Source organism: Periplaneta americana, chromosome 7 (genome assembly GCF_040183065.1).
Source record: "Periplaneta americana isolate PAMFEO1 chromosome 7, P.americana_PAMFEO1_priV1, whole genome shotgun sequence".
Lineage (NCBI taxonomy): Eukaryota > Metazoa > Arthropoda > Insecta > Blattodea > Blattidae > Periplaneta > Periplaneta americana.
In genome coordinates this window covers 18,864,699-18,880,672 of record NC_091123.1, presented here as the reverse complement: position 1 = coordinate 18,880,672, position 15,974 = coordinate 18,864,699, and the positions used below count along the sequence as shown (strand labels likewise).

The following is a 15,974-nucleotide window of genomic DNA, read 5'->3' as shown; positions in this document are numbered from 1 at the left end:
ACTAGCCTATAAGAATAAAACAGAGAATGTGATTACTAGAGCCCGGATGTTTGGCAACGTGTCTTTTTTACTGGGTAGAAGTAAATCATTATTTTCATAAATATAAATGCGATTTGGGCTAAATCAAAGTGATAGGGCCATTTTTATTTTGCCTATTTTGCCTTTTTAAGGTTTTTCCTAGTAATTCAATAATAAATGTCTTTTTTTTTGTCATTTTAAAGCAATATTTCTTGTTTATTTCCATTTTATAATTAATTGTAATGTAAAGTGTATGAAATTTAAATATATGAAACAATGACTCACTTTACTAACAATAATAAATAAAAGTAATTTATTTCGATGCTTAATCTGCTAATAATCGTGCTTTAATACTATTGGTGTAATATGAATAATGATCGACAATCCACAGTTACAAATATAATATTGTCATGTCTTCACGATACCAACAATCAGCTTTATAATTTTAAATATTAAACCCGTTCTCACAGACATTGTCACATAGCATTTTCAATTGTTTGCTTTGGTATTTTCAAATCTTACTGTTACAATTTTGTGCTACACGTATTTATTATTTAAGAGAAAGAAATTTGAGTAAGGAACAGTCAGTTATTTTCGTGTGACAGAAGGTATAAGATCGGTTAGCTAGAATGCCTAAATTCAGTAAACCATTGAAATGTAAACTTCATGCATACGTTAGTGAATTTGGTGCCCATGTGTTTTCAACCGATGGAACAGTTTTGTTATGGAAGGTTTGTGAAAAGACGGGTAATCACGAAAAAAAAAAGTATTTTATAAGTCAACATGCGTCAACTACGAAGTAAAAATGTGAGTTATGTTGATATAATTTAAATCTATTGCTAAAATATATTATGTCTTTTTAACATTTATAATGCCTTTTTCAAAATTTATTGTGCCTTTTCTTATGTTTTTGTTGCCTTTTTTTTGCCTGCCTATTTTAACTGTTATAAATGCCTAAACATCCGGTCTCTAGTGAATACATAAAAATCCTGGCTCCACTTATACGGTAACAGAATGGCCACAGATTCTCTCTCATCTTTAATGAAATGCTCTCATTAATCGTCTGCTAAGAATCTTGAAACTTCACTAGTTTGTCAGAAAATTTACCTTAAGTAATAATATATATTTTTTCTGCAATAGGTCTTCATAATGTTTTATCCAATCTGACTTTTTATTACTTCAAAATTTATTTTTTTTCTTTCAGTTTTCTTTATATTTTTAGTGCTCTACATTACTATATGATAAAAATTGAATTGTTATGAAACGTATTAGAAAATACTGTCTTCTGCATGAAATACAAATCCCCTTGAATTTAGATTACAATCCAAGCAGTATAACTTATCTCACAAACTGCATTCAGAAGCATCTATCCATCTATCTATCTATCTATCTATCTATCTATCTATCTATCTATCTATCTATCTATCTATCTATCTATCTATCTATCTATCTATCTATCTGTCTCTGACTGTCTGTCTCTGACTCTGACTGGCTGTCTGTCTCTGTCTCTGACTGTCTGTCTCTGTATCTGGCTGTCTGTCTCTGTCTCTGGCTCTCTGTCTCTGTCTCTGGCTGTCTGTCTCTGACTCTGGCTGTCTGTCTCTGACTCTGGCTGTCTGTCTCTGACTCTGGCTGTCTGTATCTGACTCTGGCTGTCTGTCTCTGACTCTGGCTGTCTGTCTCTGACTGTCTGTCTCTGGATCTCTGTCTCTGGCTGTCTGTCTCTGTCTCTGACTGGCTGTCTCTGTCTGTCTCTGACTCTGACTGGCTGTCTGTCTCTGACTCTGGCTGTCTGTCTCTGTCTCTGACTGTCTGTCTCTGGCTCTCTGTCTCTGACTGTCTGTCTCTGTCTCTGGCTGTCTGACTGTCTGTCTCTGTCTCTGACTGCCTGTCTCTGTCTCTGACTGTCTGTCTCTGACTCTGACTGGCTGTATGTCTCTGTCTCTGGCTGTCTGTCTCTGTCTTTGACTGTCTGTCTCTGGCTGTCTGTCTCTGTCTCTGACTGTCTGTCTCTGTCTTTGTCTCTGTCTCTGACTCTGACTGTCTGTCTGTCTCTGTCTCTGACCTGTCTGTCTGTGCAGCTACCCATCCATTAATCCATCCTTCCAGCCATATATATATATATATATATATATATATATATATATATATATGTCTCCTCATTGTCATATTTCACAGCCATGTGACGTACTTCAATGCTTACAATTTCATCACAGAATGCAACTAAACATATTTAAAGTGCGAATCTCTGCTGAATTGCGTTTTCCACTACTGTCAGAGATATTCTCTTACAGTACTTTAAAATAGCTTCATCATTCTCTTTTGTCCAAGTTGAAAACGTTAAGTAATGTTGTTAGCTTATCGATGTTTGCCAACGTTTACACAATGGAAATATCCAAACAGAACCACTATTCTATATCATTAAGCTGTTTACACCATCCACAATGCAACAACCACAATTGCCACAATAAGGATTTCAGATTTTATCATCTCATTATTTTCTGCGAAGTAAAATCCGGAACTTGTGTTATTTATTTTTTCGATGAGGAAAATATTTCTTCCTAACTGTGTTACGACTGGCATTGTAGGAGGAACTGGAAATAGTAAACTGTGCTATTCCAGATCAGTTTGTTTACGACTACCGGTACGCATTAATCCGCTTCTTACTTACCATATTGTAAATAGTATTCTATTTCATAAATATACTGTCAATTAAATTCTTAATGTGTGACGGTAATGGTGGTGAATATAGAGCACGTTCACATGAAGATTATCTGAAGAATATCTCTAAGAAACACACCGCCATAGACATTTAAAGAAACTGAGTGCCATACTTTCTGATACGTTTTACGCGGTAAGTAACAATATTTAGTTCTTCATCATATTCCGTACGATGTTACTGCTTTTAGTTTATTTTCTTTAACTCTGATTCTAAAGACACGCAAATAATTCGAAAGTAAAATATTTGGCTTAAAATATATAGGTAATTACTAGGGCTCGGAAGTTGATGAAATATATTTTTTTTCTGAGACATCACAGCCAATGCAGGATGCGATACAAACTCGTTTCACTTCAACACGAACTAATATAGTCTACTTTTGAATAATTTCAAGGAAAAATTGTTCCGGGGCCGGGGAAATTATTCAAACCTGCTTTACAGGGAGCTACTACCTGAAAGCCAGATTTGTATAATACATTCGTTACTGGAGGTACGTTAACAGAAAGCCACAATTTGAGACACACAGTATTTGTGTGCACTCATAGTTGAGTTCTGGCGTCTTGTCAGCTCATGTGAGTTGTGTGGATATAAAAGGAAAAATTGTGACGGTGTCGTGTATGGTTCCTGGGGTAGCTCAGTCGGTAGAGCGTTCGCGCGCTAAGCGAAGGGTCCCGGGATCGTACCCGGCCCCGGAACAATTTTTCCTTGAAATTATTCAAACCTGCTTTACAGGCAGCTACTACCTGAAAGCCAGATTTGTATAATAGTCTACTTTTACTTCGCAATTTTTTTTTTTTTTTTTTGCATTTTTCGGTCGTTCATCGTCTATTGGCCATTTTTTTAGTAAATGTTCTACTTTTTGTTGCATTTTTGCCCCTTTTTTGCTTATGAACGACCAATTTTTTTACGATGTAGTCGCAGTCTATACAGGGTGTCCCATTTATTTTGTGCACCTATTATAACTTTTTTGTATGGATAGGTACTGGAATTTTTGTTTTTGAGCGTTATGTTAGAACGAGGGGCAAACATGAGTGTAGGGATTTGGTGCATGTAACTACGTTATGGTACAAGATTACACGTGACGTCATCAATTTTTCAAATAGCACTACATACTTTAATCATATTACATTGATTACACACATTTAGACGAGTTCAAAAATGCATCATAATGCCACCTTCGAAATCAATAACAGCAACAAAACGAAACAAAAACGTACTTCCAATGTGATAATGTTATGCTTAGAGAGTCACGGAAGTTGTTCCAAATGGTGACCATTCACATTAAAGCACATTCGAAGGCGTTCCCAAAAGACCATATGACTGTCCAGCATGTTGCTGGCTGAATGGGCACGCAAGCCTGTCAAATGCGTTGCTGCATTCGTCTGGTGTTGTCAGAATGTTCTGGTACACACTGTCCTTTACAATTCCTCACAGGAAGAAGTCGAGTGGCAACAAGTCCGGAGAACGTGCAGGTCAATATACGTGGATTGTGGCGTCGACAATTGTTGTGGTTTGTTTACATGTTAAGACAGCAAATACACAAAACACGACATGTACGGACGTCAGTCTTCTTTCGTTTTGTGTAAGTTAATGCACAAGATGAACACAACAAACGGCACATTCTGAAGGCATTCATTTTGCATTTTGCTGTTATTGATTGGGAAGGTGACATTGTGATACATTTTTGAACTCTTCTTAATGTGTGTAATCAATGTAACATGATTAAAGTATGTAGTGCTATTTGAAAAATTGATGACGTCACGTGTATCTTGTACCATAATGTAGTTACATGCATCAAATCTCTACACTCGTGTTAGCGCCTCGTTCTAACATAACTCTCCATCGATGCTAAACAGCCCAGTAGTTGATGCAGCGTCGTTAATGGAATTGATGATAGCGCGATGGTATTTTGCGAGATGAGGCCTAGGTTTCCCCATAGATTACCTGGCATTCACCTTACGGTTGGAGAAAACTTAGGAAAAAACCCAACCAACTCCGGATCGGCATGCAAATGCCTTAGCCGACTGAGCTATGCCGGTGGTAAATTTAAATTAATATTTTGATTGCGAGTGTGTCGGAATTCATAAAAATTAACAAGTACAGTAATTATAACAATTACTAGTGAAAAATGTTGATTATAGTGGGCCTTGAATGATTGAAATTATGATGTATTTGAAATAAAGTAGTTTCGAATAAAGTCAGTCATGATAAAAATTGAAGATCAGGCTGAGGTTGTGATTAAAAAGTTACAATGGTATGCAAGGTTGAAGGTGGTAGTCTCACTATTATCCCAACGCTGGATACATTTCTGGAATTCACTGTCGAATAATGACTAGCTTCGTAAATTACTTCCTGCACGAAATTTTAAACAAGTTTTGGTTAAAATATCCTCATTATAAGAAGTTACATGAAAAATGTTTATATCATCAGTTTCCTTCTGTTTCACATATTTTTGTGAACAAAAATGTTTTTACTTCTTGTTGCATTGAAGAACAAGCATTGACATCGGCTGGATGTTGATCCAGATTTTAGACAAAAAGGAGGAAACTCTGAACGTCATATGGGAGCGATTAAAAAAGAGAGAGAGAAAAAAAGACGAGTGATATTTCTCGTATCACAGATTGAGTAACTGCTTGACATGTTATATTTTGTTGACGTAAAACAAACTCTAGTACAATTATTAAATGTATCTCTTTTTTCCACTACTTATATGTAAAGAGGGCTTGCTTAGTCGCTCATAGCAACCTAAACAATGACTTTAATGCGGGAGTGAATAAAATTTTTCTTATTCACTGCTGATATTTTATTCACTCCTAGAAATGTATTTAAAATGTAAAACAATTACTACACTAAAAATACAATGAAATCAACACTATGAACATAGTAGTGCTGAAATTAAAATAACATTTACTATAACAACTAAAATGAACATAAATAACTCAAAATAGAAGTACAATTAGTAAATAAATGTATTTATTCTGTATCCAATGCGATTGACATTGTTGTCTTCATTACTATTCTTTAAATCATAGCCAACTGTACATAATATTTGGTTCAAGTATCCATGGACAACAGTTGGCTTTGGATCATACAATAACAAATGAGCCTATTATTATTATTATTACTAGCCGTACCCGTGCGCTCCGCTGCACCTGTTAGAAATAAATATAAGGTAATTACATAATTAAAATAGGACGTTTGATCCAGGGAACAACTTTTACAACAGCGCAAGATAATCTGCTTCGCTCATTACCCAATTTTTTTTTTTGCATTGCATTTATTGCATATATATTTTATGTATTTTAACACGATTCAATTGAGCATAGTTAAAATTTGAATTACAAAATAATGGATTGCTAAGCTAACGTACTATTACTGCATACTAACACTCTCGTTGTTCATTAATTCTCTGAGATTAAAATGAGTGTACATAAATATTATTTTAAGAAATACAGAAAACGAATGTACAAAATAGCCTATCAAATTTTCTGTGCATAAGAAGCTAATTTAATCTTACCTGTCCTCGATTTACTCAGACGTTACTGTAATAACATTATAGCATTATGTCCATCTAGAGAAACTACACTTTCCAATGGTGAATTAATAATTAATTATACAAATCGGTTAATTTAGCTTCCGATATTACTTCATACAAACACAGAAACATTCTCTGTAGGCTATGTTTAATAGCTTTCGATTGTTGATGTCCAAGGCCCCTGTTTCGATTGTTGTTGTCCAAGGCCCCTTATAGACGAAGTCATTTGTTCTTAATTCATTGCACCATCTTAGATGGCGTTATTTTCATTTTAAAACTCATTTATCTCATTAAATATCAGTCCTATCAAAATTTTGTAAAGAGTAAAACTTATCGAAAATCATTTTTAAAGAAACTTTTTTTATGTAACATTTTTCATAAAAATCAACAATAAGTGAGATATTTCGATTTATTTAATTCAGGCCCCCTTATAACCCCCCTTTTAAATAAAGTATTTTGAATGCCATATAGCCTAAAATCTAAGTTACAACGAACTTAATTTATATTCCAATTTTCATATAAATCGGTTCAGCCATTATCGCGTGAAAAGGTAACAAACATAGACAGACATACAAACAAAAATTTCAAAAATGCGATTTTCGGTTTCAGGGTGGTTAATTATATATGTTAGGACCAATTATTTTTGGAAAATCGAAAATTACCAGGAAAATTTTGGCTACAGATTTATTATTAGTATAGATTATTATTATTATTATTGTTATTATTATTATTATTATTATTATTATTATTATTTTACAATTTGATCGATCAGCGCATTTAGCGCTATACAGATCATTTCTAAAAAATATAAATACAATACATGACACTGAATTGAGGGCAGCCTAGATTGGGCTCCTCAATGAACAAAAATAATTGTTAATAAATAATTATTTACATAGGTTCGTGATGATAAATTTTGATTATAATATGAGGTCCATTGGAAGTCGGCTCTTGATTCTGGTGGGAAATGTGGACTTCCTTCCGAGAGAGTAGTGGATGGCGCCTGGAACATTTTCTAGGTTGTTATAGAACTTCTTAGCTTGTGAATGAATAAACTGTTGGATTGTGTCAATACCAGTTTCTCTGTGTAGTTGGCTGTTACGGACAAACCAAGGAGAATTGAGTGAAATTCGTAGGACTTTATTTTGAAATGACTGGGTGTGTTTAATTTCACTTATTGCAGCTCCTCCCCAGACAGGACAGGCATAAAGCAGTAGAGGTCGTAATAGAGATGTGTAAAGTAGCATGCAATTTTGTAGCTTTAGAGATGATTTCTTGTTGAGGAGCGGATATAATTTAGCGAGTCTTGAGTAGGCCAATTTAAGTTTGTTGTTGATGTGATGTTTCCATGACAGACGGCGATCTAAGTGCACTCCAAGATATTTTACAGCTTCATCCTTTGGTTTCCACGGTATCACGTTGGTTGAAAGATTTATGCATGGAGGATTAGCAGGACGACACAAAGTAAATATCATTGCTTCGCATTTATTGTAGTTCAGTGCGATGCGCCAATTTTCAATCCATAATATTATTTAATTTCAGTTAAAAATTATTTTCACAGAAATATTACTTTCATATTAGTAGTGGAAAAAATATTGTATCCAACACGAGACTTCCTAGATTTTATTCACTCATGGGAGATAAACTTTCTACCCATGAATAAAAACTTACTTAAATCTCTTGTCACATAAATTACTATTGTTAAGTGTAGTTTTCACTGCCATTTTGTGGTCTGTATTTTTACTATTTAACGAAGACCATGGCTACCGGAAGAAACATAAACAACATAAACGTGCGAATTCGAAATGAGACAGTAGAGCAAGTGGACAGCTTCAAATACTCGGGGTGTACTGTAAGCAGTAACATGAGCTGCTGCCAGACAGACAAAAGGAGGATAGCAATGGCAAAGGATGCTTTTAATAAAAAAAGGGAGCATCTTCTGCGGACCTCTGGGAAAAGAAGTAAGGAAGAAACTAATGAAATGCTTTGTGTGGAGTTGGCAGAAACATGGACGTTACGACGAAGTGAAGGGAAACTACTAGAAGCATTTGAAATATGGATATAGAAAAGAATGGAGCGTGTGATATGGACAGACAGAATAAAAAATGAAGCTGTGTTGGAAAGAGTTGGTGAAGAAAGAATAATTATGAAAATTATTAGGAAGAGAAAAAGGAATTGGCTGGGTCAGTGGCTAAGAAGAAATTGCTTACTGAAGGATGCACTGGAAGGAATAGTGAACGGGAGAAAAATTCGGGGCCGAAGAAGATGTCAGATGACAGTCGACATTAAGATATAGGCTATGGATCGTATGCGTTGACTAAGAGGAAGGGGGGGAAAGGGAAGGTTGGGGAATGCTGGAATTGCAGTTAAGGATCTGCCCTTGAGCAGAAAACTATGAATGAATGGTGTACTCCACATTTTCTCCAAACTAAATTCTTCGCATAGGTAACTAGTATAGTTATAAAATAGCTTGTAAGAGGATTAAAGTAGATTGTAAGAGAGTGTTGGACTAGAAATGTTTAGTTTAATGTAGTTCTGTTTGTAAGTACGATTGTACGGAACAATAAGGGTGTAATTGTTTGTCTTATTTGAACTGCTGTATCAGTGAAGCGTGGTGAGTCAGTGAAGTTACGATTAAAGGCTGGTTCACAATAAACCGGGGACGGAAACGACAACGAGAACAAGAATGGAAATAATGTTAAAATAAATGTATTTAAATGTGAGCATTCACAACAGTTAATTGTGAATGTTCACATTTAAATACATTTACTTTAACAATTTTTCCGTTCTCGTTCTCGTTGTAGTTTCCATTCCCGGTTAATTGTGAACCAGCCTTTAAAGTGGCAGTGAATAGTTCCGATCAATGATAATTTATAGTGTCAATGAAATGTGTTCTGAAGTGTCAGTGAAATGTGTCATAGTGCCAGTGCAGTGAGTGACATGAGAGTGAAGTGAAAAATTATCAATACCAATGTGAAACTTATGTAGGCCTATACATAATTATATAGGTTCCAATGGAAATTTAAGTTCACTTATTAATTAGGTTATTTTCCGTCAGAATGCTTCCTATGAGGTTTATGAGGAGGTTGGTTGCGTCTCTTCTGATGGCTCTACTAGACGTGCTGATATCATCATAATTGATCGGCAGAAGGATAAGGGTGTCATTCTTGATCCCACAATCCGTTTCGAGATGCATGAGCAACAGCCACAAGAGGTGTGTCGTGAAAAACAAGTCATCTATGAGCCTTGTTGTCAGCATCTTGGAGCACAATACCACATCACACATTGGACAGTTTTTGGGCTCATGTTCGGTGCCCGTGGCACGATCCCACGAGAAACTTTAAATCAACTTAAACAATTTAAAATTTCTGACGCAACGATTGATGCCATAGAATCTCATGTGTTAAAATCATCCTTAGCTATAATTAGTAATCATTTGTACCCAACAATGATTTCCTATGTTTTCGTATCATTTATCTTAATGTTTTCTTTTTCTTTCAAATTGTCACATAATTGTTTTCAATCATTGTTCATTGTGAATTGATTAGTAGGCCGATCTATCGAACCCTTATTTAGGGCGACTTCTTTTAAAGTGTTTTTGTATGTATGTATTGCGAGTAATTTTACGGCTGTCGCCGTCTCCCGCTTCTCAACTTCCAGGTACTCTGGTTTTGCCAATCGCCCATTTGTAGACCCCTGCAGACCATATCCTCCTGAACCTCCTTGCTCCATTTTTTCATTGGCATTCTTCTTCTCTTTTCTTCCGGGGGAGTCCAGTTGAAGACCTTATTAGGCCAGCGGTCGGCTGACATTCTCTGGAGATGCCCATACCATATCAGGCGTTTAGTTTCCACTGATTGTAAGATATTTCCTGATACCTGCATTATACAGGGTGTCCGGGACAAAATTTACTAATAAGAAAGTTTAATAACTCACAAAATAATTGATGGATGAAAATGCTGTTTGCGGGAATTGACAAAGGGACTTCCAAAGTTTCGAATGACCACTAATAAACTTCTATGTGTGCACCTCTTGTAGCACGACAGATGTCCAGGCGATATTCAAGTTCTTGCCATGTGTTTCGTAACATCTCTGAAGTGACAGTTGCACAAGCAGCGACAATTCTCCGACGCAGATCCTCCAAATCTGCCACTACAGTCTTGTACACAATGTCTTTTATGTATCCCCAAAAAAAGAAGTCCAGTGGGGTTAGGTCTGGGGATCTGGGAGGCCATGCTGTAGGTCCACCTCGATCAATCCATCGCTGAGGAAAGCATTCATTCAAGTGAACTGTAACATGTAATGCATAATGAGGCGGAGCTCCGTCTTGTTGGAAAACATATCCCTGTGGAATTTGAGGAATGGCGTAATTTTGCAGCATATCAAGATACACATTTCCATTGATAGTGTTTTCCACAAAAAAGAACGGTCCAATCACAGTTTCATGTGTAAGTCCGCACCAAACATTAATCTTAGGGCTGTCTCTTTCCAATTCCCTCACTACATGCGGATTTTCTGATCCCCAGATGCGACAATTATGCCTGTTGACGATCCCACAGACGTGGAAGGTGGACTCATCACTAAACACGACCTTCTGCAGATATCCATTTTCAATATCAATTTTCAACAGCATGTCACTAGCGAAATCATATCGTGCAGGCAAGTCGTTTGGTTTCAACTTTTGAACCAATTGAATCTTTTATGCATGCAGACATAACCTCTTGTGCAGAACATCGTGGATAGTTGACTTTGGAATTGCAAGTTCTCTGCTGGCACGGCGAACAGACTTACACGGGCTCCGTTGGAAAGCTTGCTGAATTCTGTCGACTTGTGCTTCTGTCACTTTCTTCCCGCGTGGTGTTTTCTCTACAAGAGAACCGGTCTCAAAAAGCTTTCTATGCCAAGTTGTTATTGTGTGCCTATCTGGTGGTTGCTTCTCAGGCCACTGTTGTCTAAATCTTCTCTCCACTATCTTCGGATACTTGAATTCGGCAAGCCAATAGCAGCATTGAACTTTTTGTTGCACTGTGAACGCCATTTTAATTACAGCTATGTCAACAACAATGTCTAAATGTTGCCAACAGCACACATAAAACTTAAAATGTCCTTCTTTCATTTGCCGCAAATTTCATTTTCCTATCTCCATTATTACGCGAGTTATTAAACTTTCTTATTGGTAAATTTTGTCCCGGACACAGTGTATTACGGACATCCTGATTCCTAATGTGGTCCATCCTCGAAATTTGACAACTACGGCGCCAGTAATCCACTTCTAAAGCCAACAATTTTTTCTTCATCCTGTCTCTCATTTCCCAAGTTTCAGATCCATAGGTACATATACTTTCTATTATAGTTTTATATATATTTGTCTTGGTTTTCCTTGTTACCTTGTCATTCCACAGGAGTGTATTTAATTGTCTTATGGCCCTCTTTCCTTGACTAATCTTATTATTAATATCTTCATCACTTTTGGCCTGACTGTTGAGGGTAACACCCAAATATTTGAATGACTCAGAATTTTCTATTTGTGTATCCTCAGTATCTAAATGTACCTTGCTGCGACTACCCACAATCATGTACAGTATTTTGTTTTCTTGAAATTAATTGATAGGCCCCCTTCCTTATAAGCCACACTCAATTTACGAAACATATAGCTGGAATCTTCATCTGCCGCTATCAGCATTTGATCATCAGCGAAATGTAGGCTATATAACGTATCTTCCCCCACTGGTACACCCATCTGACCACATTTCTTCCTCCACTATTCCAAAATTGCTTGGAGATAAATCTTGAAAAGAGTTGGAGCAAGTGAGCATGGCGTAGGTCTTTTGTAACTGCGAAGTCTTCTGATAAGTGGCTTCCTACCTTTACAGCACTACTACATCCATAATATAATTTTTGAATGTTTTTATTAATTGTAATTATTGTGTATTAATTGTATTGTATATTATTTTTATTGTATAATTAAGTTACCACTGCCACCAGGTGTTTGCCCACTTGCTGTGTAAATACAGAGGTGTGAAAATTATTAGAATAATCTTAATTTTAAAGGTTTTTTTAATAGTTCCTTCACAAATATTAATTGAATTGATGAATATTGGTATATATTACTATACTGATGTAGGATATATTTACTACTAACAATGCCGGAAAGCATTGTTGTACATTGGTATTTTTCTTATTTTACAATTTTTATGAGAATTCAGAAATTATTATATTATGTTGGCGGAATTGGAAACATAAAAAAATTATATGCACAAAACAGATGTATACGTTCATTTGAACCTTCACAACAATGTAAACGCAAAGAACAATTTGTTTAAAGCATTTCTTAATTAATTTTTTATGTTTCCAATTCCGCCAACATAATATAATAATTTCTGAATTCCCATAACAATTGTAAAATAAGAAAAATACCAATGTACAACAATGCTTTCCGGCATTGTTAGTAGTAAATATATCCTACATCAGTATAGTAATATTATATACCAATATTCATCAATTCAATGAATATTTGTGAAGGAACTATTAAAAAACCTTTAAAATTAAGATTATTCTAATAATTTTCACACCTCTGTACATACGTACATACATAATAAATTCCGCAGTCCTTTCTTAATTCATAACCATTGTTCTAGCGTGTAAGGTAATTTGATGGGTTCTGCTCATCATGAATATTCATTCGGGAGTGTATATATCCCATACTTTGTCGTCCTTGCTAGTGTAGTGGTTATCTAGCTTCCTATTGAACCCGAAGTTAGCCGATCGTGTGGCGTGAGCTTTGTTGACCTACTAACACGAGAACTACCGATTAACATAATGTCTAAAAAATTCTAGAACATTACTTTCCATGTCAAAGTATTAGATTCAATTCTGACGCATCCACGCGGAATTAGTACGCACAAATACGGCGTTCCAATTGTTTCCTTTCCAAATAAGACTTTCAACCACAACGCATCTTCTTATCTCTGATTCAAGGGGAAATGAGAACTCACTGTACCGCATCGTTCTTACAGGATACAAACCAGGGAATTACTAGAGCGAAAGAGATCTTGAGGAACAAGTGACCAAGGGAAGTCCCTGAAATTTGCGCCAACTATTATACCTTTTCAACCTCAATTTCGGAAAGCTAACCTCTATTTCGAAAATCATTAATTCGTATTTTAAAAAAGGAACTTAATTTCGAAAAAGCTCACCTCAGAAAATGTAGATTCAACCCAACAAATTTTTCAGGAATTTGATGTATCAAATCTAGAACAAATATATAAACAAACATTGCTGATTTACTTCCATAAAAATCACAATAAATTTAAATTTGATCCTCATGAATACCATACGAGACAAAACTACAGTTTCTTTCTAAATACTTCCAAATGCCACACAACTGCTGGATTAAAACAGCATGAATTTTGGACCCAAAATATATAATATAATATATATATAGAGCTTACCCTGATCTACGTACACTTAACACACACAGATTTAAGAAACAGATCAGATTAATTCTGTGGTGTTCGGGTAAAGGGGTATAAGTCATTTTTTTGTCCAGGTGGAATTTTGTTCCCCAGATGAACACACAAGTTGAATTATACAAGTGGGTGTGCAAAAATGAAAAAACACTAGCAGTTGATGTGTTTTATTTGTTTAGAAAATTATTTGTAACAAGGGTTCCAAGTTTAATTTTCACTTATCTCCGAACTCATTTTTATGACTTATCTCCCTTTACCCAAACACCACAGAATTATTTAATTGTTTAAGCTAATTGAGTTAAAAATTGATACTCTAATATTCATGTACTTTTGTATTTTCTATTTGTATATAGACCCTATTATTACATGCTATTAATGTTATTGTGCTGAATGAACTCTCTTAATTTTGTGATATATTTTGTATAACTGATCTGAACTGCGCCCGAGCACGAGCTTCTGCTCTTTCGGGCTGCAATGCCTAATGTAGCTCAAGTGTAAAGTATTAAATAAATAAATACATTAATTAATTAATTAATTAATTAATTAATTAATTAATTTAAAAACAAATAAATAAAAAATAAATAAATAAATAAAAAATAAATAAATAAATAAACATCAGACATTATGTTAAACTCGGAAAAGAACGAAATCTATGTAGGAGTTGAAAGTTTTCTCATTTTTACAGCTAAGCAGTATACACAATGTTTGTTGTTTAGTCAACTGTTCGAAGACAGGTCTGGACTCCACAAGTGACATTAACTAGGCATCACTCGTGAGGAAACTAGGCCAGGAGATAATGGGATAAGGTGGCCAGTTCCTTTCCCCCTCCATTGCATATATCGCTGACTAGATACATATTACACTAATCAGACTTCAGATGTATACAAACAATTGTTTTCCCTTCGATACATACAGTCAAGTGAGATGTAGGTTCTGGCTGGTAATAGATGTACAGTCTTAGAAAAAAGTTTTGTCGTACAGATACAGTGGACTCTCCTAAGTTCGACAGAACAGAATTGAAAGTTCTGACCAATAAGGGTAGTGGGTGTGGCAGGTGAAATGAATACAAATTCTTATTGGTTATCCATCAACGAATACAGTACTGTACTTGCATTTCCTGCCCGCCCCGAGACTTGTGTATGCGCTTCTAGTACCACAGTGGGTTTCGACAGTTCCGTCTCACAAACGGCACAATTCTCAAATAGAAAAAGAAGAGTTCATTAATTTAAAATCAGTGATCAGTATGGATGTCCTAATCAAAAAAATATTCTGTTTTCCTTTAACAAAATTATCACTACAAGACACAGGACCAATTCCCATTCAAACGGCAAATCCATTTCTTAGTGCCCGTATAGGGGCGTATCTAATTCTCCTATGTAAGCAGTCGAACTATAGGATGTCGAACTTTATTTCTGTCGAACTTAAGAGGTTCCACTGTACTTTGTAAGTCTCAGAAAGGAGGTAGTGCGCATGATCAGAAGTCGTGCGACTTGGTTCACAAGAGGACTATCGTGTCGCTGTTATTTCCGACGTAGCTCCTCCTCTTTGCTTACGCCTTATGAAGTGAAGGCTCTATAAAGTCTAGGTAGGTAGTATCGTTCGCCATTTTTGTTCTTTCGTTGTCGAGTTACCAGACGAGGAATCTATTTGCCGCACCGTTAAACACTATCATATCGTAGCTCCTAAAATAATAAATCAAACGCACTGTAATTGAGCAAATAATTGAGCGGCAAATAACGTCCTGGTGTGCATTCTGCGAACACAACGAAAGAGCCAAAATGGCGGGCGATTATATTAAGTATTTATCGAGCCTTAGGAAGTGCATAACGTCATCAGGAGTGAATGAAAAGACGCACACGTTTAAATGTAGCCGACCTGCAACGTGATTGGCTGCCGGAAATAAGAGCGACGGGACTGTAGTTGTAATAAAATTAGTTTTGTTTCGTTGTATGTCTGATTATGCGCACTGTCTCCTTCCTGGGAGTTACAAATTATCTGTGCAACAAAACGTTTTCCAAGACTATACATATCAGTCAGCACTTCAATCAGAGATATACATATTGTACATGTTAAAATAAAATTGATTCTCCATATTCTCTCAAGAGTATAGAAATGTTGTAGCTACACAGCCATTCAATAAACTACATTTAATGACTATTCCCTTACGACAATAGCAATTTATATTAATTTAGCGCAACTGCTTCTAATTTAATACGTTATTCTAAATAAAAAC

The 15,974-nt window shown here is 35.7% G+C and overlaps 1 protein-coding gene across 5 annotated transcripts in view; it reads left to right on the top strand.

Annotated features, from left to right (window-relative positions):
* The window catches only part of LOC138702941 (uncharacterized), a 257,644-nt gene that overhangs the window by 105,463 nt on the left and 136,207 nt on the right, over positions 1-15,974 (top strand). Inside the window, exon 1 of one of the 5 annotated variants that reach the window (XM_069830360.1) lies at positions 2,688-2,872. The exons of the other annotated variants lie outside the window; for them this stretch is intronic. The gene's annotated coding sequence lies outside the window, so the exon portion shown is untranslated. Of the gene's footprint in view, positions 1-2,687; positions 2,873-15,974 lie in introns of those variants that run through there. 5 annotated transcript variants of the gene reach the window in all.